The sequence below is a fragment of the Chenopodium album genome, chromosome 25, assembly GCF_948465745.1.
Source record: "Chenopodium album chromosome 25, dcCheAlbu1.1, whole genome shotgun sequence".
NCBI lineage: Eukaryota > Viridiplantae > Streptophyta > Magnoliopsida > Caryophyllales > Amaranthaceae > Chenopodium > Chenopodium album.
Window position 1 is genome coordinate 28194525 of NC_137858.1, and position 10761 is coordinate 28205285.

The following is a 10761-nucleotide window of genomic DNA, read 5'->3' on the forward strand; positions in this document are numbered from 1 at the left end:
TCTTATTAAGCGTGATTTCAAGTACAAATTCCCTTTAACAAGCATAAAAGGTGTGATCAGGCAATAACAATAAAAAATATAAAATATCAAGCAACATAATAATAATAATAATCATAAACATAGCATAATTATAATTATAAATAATCAAAATCATGTTAATAATAAAGCTTAAATATAATAGCAAGATACTAGGCATAATACTAACAAGATTAATAACAAATCCTAGCATGTCACTAACCAATAAAAATCAAATCTTTTAACCTAACATGGTACTAATATGATATTATAAATAATAAAGGCATCCTAAACATGATACTAGAAAGCATTAAAAACATCCTAACATGATACTAGAAATTAAACAATAATAAACATGCTTTCTACATTGTGAATAAAATAGAGAGTAAACTAATCTACTTACTTTGAAGCCTTGTACCTCTTTTTAATAAAAAAATACACAAGTTAGTAAACTTCAATGAAAATAATAAATCAAAGAATTAAATTAAATTATTGAAAGAAAGAGTTAAAAAGTTTAGACTGGATTTGGGACCAAACCCTCATAAAAGTATAAACCTTTCACGTCTAGGGCGAAGGCAACTTCAAACTTGGCTAGGTGTTTCTAAGTCTTGTGTATGCGGAATTGTGTTTAATAAAAAAAGCAAGCTTAGAAAGAGAGAGAAAGAAAGCATATATTGCTCAAGAGAGAGAAGAGAGAATCAAGTAATTCTTGATGAGAGTTGATTGATAAAAACAGAGGTTGGGGACCCTATTTATAGGAAAATAGTCCGGAAAATCAAATAATTTGATAAGGAATAAAACTCCACTCTGTCTCTAACAAACCGACCTTGTCGCCAGAACTTTATATTGTCGCCAGGCGATAGGGTCTGTCGCCTCTGTCGTTTGGCGACAGAGACAGTTTTTGCGGATTTTGTTTTTATCATATCTTTTGATCTAGAAGTTCAAATAAGTTATATAATATGTCTTTGGAAAGCTCTTGAAGTCTACTTTCTAATGCAATTAATATTAGATTAAAATCTTTAGTAGATAAAAAGATATGGCCAAAACAGTGGAAGGGTGTCAGTTTTGGATAGAGTTTCGTATTCCTTTCATATCTTTTTCGTTATAGCTCGGAATTAATATTATAATATATCATTGGAAAGATAATTTCAAGACCTATCCAACCATATAAAATTTGGATAAAAAAATGTGAGGCACAAAAATAATATCTGACTGTCTTTGAACATCTTTAAATTCGAATAGAATTAGGACTTTAAAAAAGGAAAGTTTTATAAAGAAGGAAAGTTTTTATTTAAATCAAATTCCTTAATCTTATCTTTTCAAAAAAGGATAATTAAGATATTTTAGAAACTTATAGAAGATTCTAATCAATCCTAATTAGTTTAGGAATAGGATTAAACCCTTGGACCCTCCTCATGATCATTGGGTCGTAGGTAAAATCCGGTTTGGGTCCAGTTTAGTATTTTGGCCATAACTTCCTCATTATTCATCGGAATTGGACTTAAAATATATCGTTGGAAAGGTCTTTTCAAGCCCCATCCAACTACACCATTATTGGACCCTTATCATGGACCAAATTAAACTGGATTGGACGTTTTCATAAAATAGAGTGGGTTTTCGAAAACAGAAAGAAAAGAATTTTAATAAAAACTAATCGCAACACAAGACTTTTCACACTTTCACCTCATTCGATTATGATTCGACGCGAAAGGTATTCATCACTGGGTTTAGTTTTGGGGAGACACAAATGGGTGTCTACAGTAGGCAGTATTGAAATGGCTATTTTGGTGGGTTCAAGCCAAAGATGATGCCCCCACCGCATGCATGCACCGATCTCATGAACTTGCTCCTTGCATTCCTTCAAACTTGAGCTCCAAATCACGAACATGAGGCATCCAAATTGATGAAAAATATGAGAGGAAAGCTCGGGAATCCTTGGAACACGATCATAACCTGAAAATACACAAAAACAAGCAAATAAAAGGGAAAAAGACCAAATAAACAAAGAAATGCACAATAAAAGAAAACTAACTAAGGAAAGCACAAACTAAAGAAATAAAGAACAAACTTAAGGAAAACTAAAGAAAAGGGATATAAAATAGCATGAAATTCATCCTAAAAGAAGCCAAATGAGTGCCATAAATGACACTCATCACCAGTATGCCAGCGCTCGTCCTCCAATATGGGAACCACAATGCCCCTGATGGAGGTCGCCCAGCACATCATGCCCTCTCTCTAGGGTGATGCATTTTAAGTAAGGTTTCACAAATGCTTTTTTGAATAACTCCCCGTTCTTCATATCAAACCAGACCACTCTTTTTTCATCAGCCAACTCTCTTTTGGATCGGCTAGGAGTAATCTATCTCTCAGGTAAGAGATGATCCCATCCATCCAGGTATAGCTTCTGTCAATGATATGCACTAGCTCGGCCTCGATATTCCACTTTTCCAATACTTACCAAAACACTGATCTGGGGTATCACATGATGTCGAGGATCTTAATTTGGAGAGGGCGTCCACTTGATGATTGGACGAACGGGGTACTTGCTGTAAGGTAAAGTGCTCTAGGCTCTCGGCCTCTACTTTAACCATCTTCAGATATTTCATCATGGTCGGCTCCCTTGCTTCCATGTCGCCATTTACCTAGCTGACTATTAGAAGGGAGTCCGAACTTACATCAAATTTTGTAGCTATTGCCGCCTTACACATTCTAAGGCCAGCTAGGAGGGCTTCATACTCGGCCTCGTTATTGGAGGCTTGAAAGTGGAATCTCAATGTATACTCATACTTGTCTCCTTCCGGAGATAAACAAATAACTCCTGTACCAAATCCGGTCGTAGTAGCACTTCCATCAACACAGACTTTCCATATCTGATCCCCGACCGGCTGCAGGTCCAACCTAGTCATTTCTGCCAGAAAATCAGGAAAGGCTTGCCCCTTGAACGCTTTTCTGGGTTCGAACGTAATGTCGAGACCTCTAAGCTCTAGGGCCCATTTCAACATTTGGCCACGACTTCCAGAGTAGCAAAAGGCTTCTTGAACGGCTGATCAGTATACACCACAATTTAGTGGGCTAGAAAATATGGCTGCAACTTCTTTGATGCCATGAATAAGGCAAGACCGAACTTTTCTATGGGTGGATATCTTAGCTCGGCATTGCGCAGTACGTGGCAAATGAAGTAGACTGGGATCTGATTGTCGTCCCTCTCAACAAGGAGGAAAGCACTTAAAGAATGGTCTGAAATAGCAAGATACATGAATAACTTTTCATCTTTGAGTGGACTGACGAGCCAGGGTAGTGTATGCAAATGGCTTTTCAGCTGCACGAAGGCTTCCTCAGCCTCATCTGTCCACTCGAACATAGCTTTCTTCTTGATTGTTTGAAAAAAGTATCGGCACTTATCCCCTGATTTTGACAAAAATCGGCCGAGAGCCGCTAGGCAACCAGTCAATCTTTGCACTTCTTTGATAGTCCTCGACAACTTCATATTTAGGACAGCTTGAATTTTTTCAAGGTTAGCCTCAATTCCTCTCTGGTCGATGAAAAACCCAAGAAATTTGCCGGACTCAACACTAAATACACATTTCTTTGGATTTAGCATCATCTTATGCCGCCTGAGTTCGGTAAATGTTTCTCGAAGATCCTTCAAATGGTCGGCCGAAAGCTTTGACTTGACAATCATGTCATCAATATATGCTTCAATATTACGGTCGATCTGATCTCTAAAGACTGTATTGACAAGTTTCTGAAAAGTAGCGGGAGCATTCTTGAGACCGAATGGCATAACTTTGTAGCACTACAGTCCCTGCTCGATCACAAAGGAAGTCTTTTCCGGAGTATGCGTCCATAAAACTCATAAGAGCGTGTCCGGCCATAAAGTCAACCAGACGTTCGATTTTTCACAGAGGGAAACTATCCTTCGGACACGGTTTATTGAGATCAGTGTAATCCACGCACATTCTCCATGTTCCATTTGGCTTTTTGACCAGAACCACATTTGCTACCCAGTCAGGGTAATAGCATTGCCGAATGAAACCTACGTCCAATAGATTTCTTAGTTTGGCTGCGGCCGCTTGATTCCTTTCTTCTCCATGGTTCCGCTTCTTTTGGCGGACAAACTTGACAAGCGGGTTCACAGCTAACTTGTGTACGGCCAGGTCTAGGCTAATACCCGGCATTTCGCTTACTTTAAAGGCAAACACATCCTTGAATTCTTTCAACAGAATGACTAGATTATCCCCAAGCAAACCAGTAGCTATAGTGCCCACTTTGACCATCCGATCGGGTCGATTGGGGTCCAGCACCACATCTTTGTGATCGCCGGCCGGCTGAGGCCTCAACTCCTCAGGCCAACCGACAGTCATTAATTGCTATGCATGCTCTTTCTTGGCCGCCTTTCTCTTTTGGCCGACCTGGTATGCTTGGAGTGACCCATCATTTGAGCTTGGCTCGGACGACTTTACTTGGACTCGAATCGTCGGCTTTACAGCCAACTAGTTGTATTCTTTTTCCATCTTCTGATTTCCTTGGATCGAGCCGATCTGTCCATCCGACCTTTCAAACTTCAGCAACATTAAATGATGCATGATCACGGCTTTTGCTATAGTGAGAGTGGGGTGGCCGAGTATGACATTGTAACCTGTAAGATCTATGCCCACCAGGAAGCAAACGACCATGTCTCTCCCTGCCCCTTTTTGCCCCAGTGGGACTGGTAAGTCAATCTGACCGACTGGGTGAATCACCATCCCACCAAACCCAACCAACGAGTGTGAGACGTCCCTCAAAGCATCCTCAGGGAATTTCAGATTTTTCAAACAGGCAAGGCTGATAATAACGGACGAACTTCCTGTATCTATCAGTATCCTCTTGACCTTCAGGTTGGCTATCTTCATAATAAATACCATAGGATCATTGTGCAAGGCCTTGACTTCTCCTCAGCCAGCCTCACTTACAATTACCTCCGGAGATACCGTAGGCTCCTACTTAACGCCTTCAGTGTTCATTACTTCTTTTCCCGAATTCCTTGCATCCTGCTTGATTCCCCTCATGGTTGCGCCGCCTGAGATGAAAGCCACATAACCAGAGTCTGTGATGTTCCCATCTTTTTCTTTCTCACTTTGCTTTTTCTTGTCTGGCTTGTCATCTGTTCGAGTGTATGTGCACTTTGGCTTCTTCACATACGAGTTGAGCATGCCCTTCTCGACCAACTTGTCTAGCAACCTTTTCAAATTGTTGCAGTCATTAGTATTATGCCCCACGTCCTTGTGGTAATTATAGTACTTGTTTTTGTTTCTGTACTGGAGTGAGCCTCTCAACGGTGTGGGCTTCACAAACTTGAACTTATCTTTAATCTTTATCAATATCGAATAAATTTGTATTGAACTCATACTAGGGCTCGTACGCCTTTAGCTTCTTTGACTTGGTTTCTAGGCCGTTAGCTACCCAACCTTTCTCTTGTTCTTCCCTTCTTTATTTTTCCCGGCCGAGTCTTGCTAAGAAGTTTGCTTCTTCTCAACCCCCTTGGCCGGTACTTCAGCTTTTGTGAGAGAACAAAAGTCTGCTGCCTCTATATATGCTTTGCCTTCCCGCAAAACGCTTGCGTATGTTCGAACCTTTTTGCGGACCAAGTCAAATTTGAAACCATTATGCCTTTATCCCCGGAGAAACTCTAAATAAGCCATTTCATCCGGCAGATTATGAATTTGGGCTTTCTCTTGATTGAATCTCTAGATGTACGAACGCAACCCCTCATTCTTTCCTTGCACGATCATAGCCAAATTAAGGCTCATCTTCCTTGGAGGAATATTGTAGGAGAAGTTTTCTACAAACAACATGCTTAATGTTGTGAAGTAGTTGATGCACCCAGCTGGTAAAGTATTGAACCAGTCTTGTGCCACACCCATGAGAGTGGCCGGGAAGCACCTGCACCAAGTGGCATCATCCACACATTGCAAATACATAAGATTCCTGTACGAGGTGACGTGCTCCTCCGGGTTGCCCGTGCCATCATAGGCACCCACAGGAACACTTTTCACCTTTGCAGGCTGGGGAGAGCTGAGGATCTCTTGAGAAAACGGAGGCGGCTTGTCTCCGAGATTTAACATACGCATTTGCCAATAAATTGGTTGCGGCTGAGCTTGAGGTCCGGCTAGATAAGCTATCTCGTGGAACGGCTGACCGAACTGTCCATACTGCCCGAAGACAGCAGGGTTAGTCGGCAGAAAAGTATTGAAATTCTAAGGAACTTGGTACTGAAATGGTTGAATTGGAACTAGGACTAGAGTTGGAGTCTGATGAGCTTGACTGCTGCTGGTCCTAGCCGTGCTGGTATGCTTGGAGGGGATGTGATTTGAGAAATCATCCGGCATTGATGGTGTAGAGGTAGTGTCCCTAAACCGATGGGACGACTCAGTAATCTCTTTCTAAGGTCATCTGTCCTGCCCCCCAGCCGACTCCGTTTTGCCAAGGATCCGAGACAAATTCGAACTTGGTACCCTCGGCGAATGTTAATGCCAGCAGTGTGGGGTGTTACCAGAATTTACCGCATTATTCTCTTTGCTCTTGGGTTTCTTTTTCTGGCCTTCCCCTTCTCCCCTGGGCGGTGGACTAAAAGAGGATGACCGTTTACCCTCTATCTCCCTTCGGAGCTTGTTGAAAGCGAGCAGAAGCAAACCAGCAGTAACCGGAGGATCCTCCGCTTCATGGAATGTGGCGGTCAGAGGATCTGTCGAGTGAATTGTAGTAGCTATATCTTCTACATGGCCGTCCTGGCTAGGGAGACGGTTTGAGCTTGGTGTCTGACCATCCATTGCCAATAACGGACAAGTATCCCCACAGACGGCGCCAAATGTATTGGGGTTTTGTGGAATCCCTCGGGATACTGGTCACGCTCTACCTAGCAACGGGGTTCGGACACCTGCAAAACAATGAATCCCCGGTGATCGGAGATTCGCCTCCGACAATCAAGTTAGTGACCGAAAACGGAATAAATTTAGAGAGAGAAAGTAGAGAGAAGTTGGAGCTTTTAGTGCTCTTCTGTAATGATGTCACAATCCCCCCCTCCCATCATCAATGATTGGGGTATTTATAGGGGTTGGAAATTGTGCCTCTTAGGGTAAGTGACCTTGGAATTTGGGCTCTGATTGGCTGCGCAATCAGATTAAGACAGGTGTCCTAAGGGGGCGCCGTTTTGCGGCTTTCCTAAGAGTTTGGGCCTCCTGATGTAAGGAGGCCTTTATGACATTAATCACATTTTCAGGTGCTCTCTTGCTCTTTCTACGTGTCATCTTCCTGTGGTGACATGTGTCGCACATTTATTGGGCCACGTGTCATCACGGGATTGGACCAAGTATTAGGGGTAATTATTGAAAGGAATGGTGTCCTTCGAACAAGTGTATTATTTTGATAGCGGGTTTAGAATTATTAGAAAGCTAATATATTCAGTAAGGTCAAGTGATCGGAATGCCTGGGTGGAGGCCGCTTCCGATCAGTAATATTAATATAATTAATATTACAGCTTAATCTTGATTGAACCCTTCGGGTCACACCCAAGCAAAATATACGAACCGAGTCGACGAATTAATTCGGAGGAAATTAATTCGTCGCCCGAGTGTTAAATATTTAGACGTCGGTAATTTGAGCTTGGAGCGTCGAAATCGAGCGTCGGAAGTCGAGTCAAAAATAATAAAAAGACGAGACGCGCAAAATAATAATAAATCGACCATATTCCCAAAATACCCCTAGCATCGGAATGCCCCGAGCATCCGAATGCTAGGGGCAAAAATGTCCAAGCGTAGGTGGCTAGCAAGCGCACCAAGCCGAGCCTAGCATGGCTGACTAGGTGCGTGCTAGCGCACCATGCTAGCAGCCACGAGCTAGCAGTAGCTAGCAGCCGCGTACACGTGGTGTGTGCAGCAGCTAGCTAGGCGTGCTAGCAGCGCACGCACTAAGCAGCAAGCCCGCACCAAGTGCGTGGCTTGCGCGCAAAGCAGCAGCCCGCATCTTGGTGCGGGGCTGGGCTCGTGGCTGGGCCATAGGACCGGTCATATGGGGAAGCTTGAGGAATATGGAAGCAAGTGGGTAAGGACATGTGGCACAAGGAGAGTATTGAGTGGGGAGCAAGTATGGTCCCCTACTCTCCATGTGGTCCTCACCAACCCATTTCACACAGAAATGCCACTTGTAGATTTATTATTAGTTTGCAATTTTAATTTAATTTAGCTTTAATTTAATTTGTGGAATTTCATGATCCCACATTGATGGGATAGAAATTCCCACTCATACTTTCTTCTATAAATACCAACCTTGGGATTTGGAGTAAAGTGCTTGAGTGGGAGTTAGAAAGAGCATTCCATATTTTGGGAGAAACTCTTAAACTCCATTAATAGTTGGGTTTTTGTCGGACCTTGCTAACTCCAAGGTAGCGGACCTAAAAAGTCGTGTTCGTCCTTTATGGGTGGATACCGTTGGAGGCACAACATTTGCGGTGCTCAAGGCTTTCAAGTAAGAGCCCGTTTTGTGAGGGCGAAGCTCGCTTCAAGGGTATGATTCGTTCTTCCTTTTCTTATGTTTATTTATTTATGCTTTATAGTTTTATTAGTTACAAGTGGTTCCTTGGGTCGGGGTTGTTTCCGTGGTGAGTCGAACTCACCAAACCCCAACAATTTTTACCCTAAACACATCATATCATTGAAGAGAGTTGTAGCCGTTCTTTGATACGTAGCTCCTGCATTTTTTATACCAAATGACATGACTGTATAGAAATATGTACCCCAAGGGGTAATAAAGCATGTATGTTCTTCGTCTTCTTTTGCCATTAGCATATGGTTGTAACCTGCGTATCCATCTATAAAGGATAACATCGCATGTTTAGTCGTGTTATCTACCAATAAGTCAATATGAGGTAGAGGAAAATTGTCTTTAGGGCTAGCCTTTTGAGGTCGCTAAATCGACACACGTGTGAACTCATCCATCCTTTTTAGGGACTGGGGACAAAGTTTGCTACCCATTCAGGTTAATTACATACCCGAATGAAGCCTGCGTCTAATTTCTTTTGTACTTCTTCTTTTATTTTTAAAGCGACGTCAGGTTTCATTCGTTGAAGTTTTTGTTTTACTGGTTTAGAGGTACGGTGCAAGGGAATGGTATGTTCCACGGTTTCCCTATCTATTCCAGGCATGCCCTTGTTTGACCAAGCAAACACGTCTTCGAATTCTTTGAGCATTGATATAAGGACTGATCGCTCTTTGATTTAAGGTTAAGCAATCTTGAGTTCCGTTCTGTTTTTGTTTGTTTTGATATTAATTGTTTCAGTTTCTTCAATTACAAGATTTTTTTGTTCTCATTCATTTATTAATTCAACCATTTTCTTAATGTTATCATCTTCATTAGATTGATTATTATAGCATTTAAAAGATTCAAGAGAAGGCATATACTTGGAAATAGAGCTCATGTTATTGAAATCAAAAGAAAGTACATCAAAAGAAGAATCCTTTTTGGGATCTTCGTCCTTAGAACTAGAAAATAAAGACTCGGTAATGGCCACAAGGCCTAAACTTTCAGCTTCTTTAAAGTCTAAACTAAACTCATCGTCAGATTCTTCAAACATTTTTACTTCGCCTATGGTGATTTCCAGCTTGTCACCTTTATGGTTAATCCATTTGAAAGTTTTCCTCCATCCATTCTCGAAGGTTTTGTTAAAAGAGGTGATCAATGAGGTTGGGTTAAAAGCTCCATCTTGGATGGCGTCGCAACGTGGTTTTGCTCTAGTCCAAATAGCAAGTTAAATGCTTGCTTATCAAATCACCCTAGAGTTAGGTGTTTTGATTGAACGATTTCGAAATCATCATTCAAGAAGTAGCAATCGTGGAATATTTGGAATCTAGTCTTCTTGATACCTTCTAGAACTAATGGTTGTGGAAAGTTATAGCACGGGTAATCTTCTCCCTCCCTAACGAATTGACCGTTGAGAGTTTGATTGTAAGATGAGAGTAGGTGATTATCCCTTTCTTATTGTTGTTTCTACGTGCGTTGATCTTAGCATCGTGAGACTTAAGTTCATCTTTCGCTGGTTTATATCCCAATCCAAAAGAGAAGCTTTTCTTTGGGATAAAAAGTAAAAGAGATTTCTTTATTCCTATTCCCAAGGGCATCACAGGAAAGTAACTATTCCTGAATAAGATTTTATTTACTATTGGGGTGGAATATGGATCAAGCTTGAATGGTTCTTCAAGGCTTTCCTCCATTTCTAGTGTGCAAAGTGCCTCCGTGACAAATCCCCACATGCCCTCTTCATCATTATCATGGTTTATTTCTAGAAGTGATTGATCATTTATCGCTATTTTGAGAGAAGAAGCATGTATAGTCATAGGAAGACCTTGATAGTTCAACCTAATCATTTGATGGAGCGAGGTTGGTGGCGCTCCAAACTCATGTATCCAAGGACGTCCAAGAAGAAGGTTGAATGTAGGTTAATGTCCATGACATGAAATTCAACCATCTTTTTTATTGGGCCTATGGTAATTGGTAGCTCAACAGTTCCACACACCGATCTCCTAGAATTGTCGTAGGCCCTAATGCTTTATGTTGTTGATTGGAAATCTTTTAATAGATTAAGGCCTAAATACTTCGCAGTTCGTAATGGACATACATTTACGGCAGACCATTATCCACTAGAGTAAGAGGGATGTTGAATCCCTTGCACCCCACAGTTAAGTATAGTGCATCGTTGTGGGTAGTGTCTTTTGA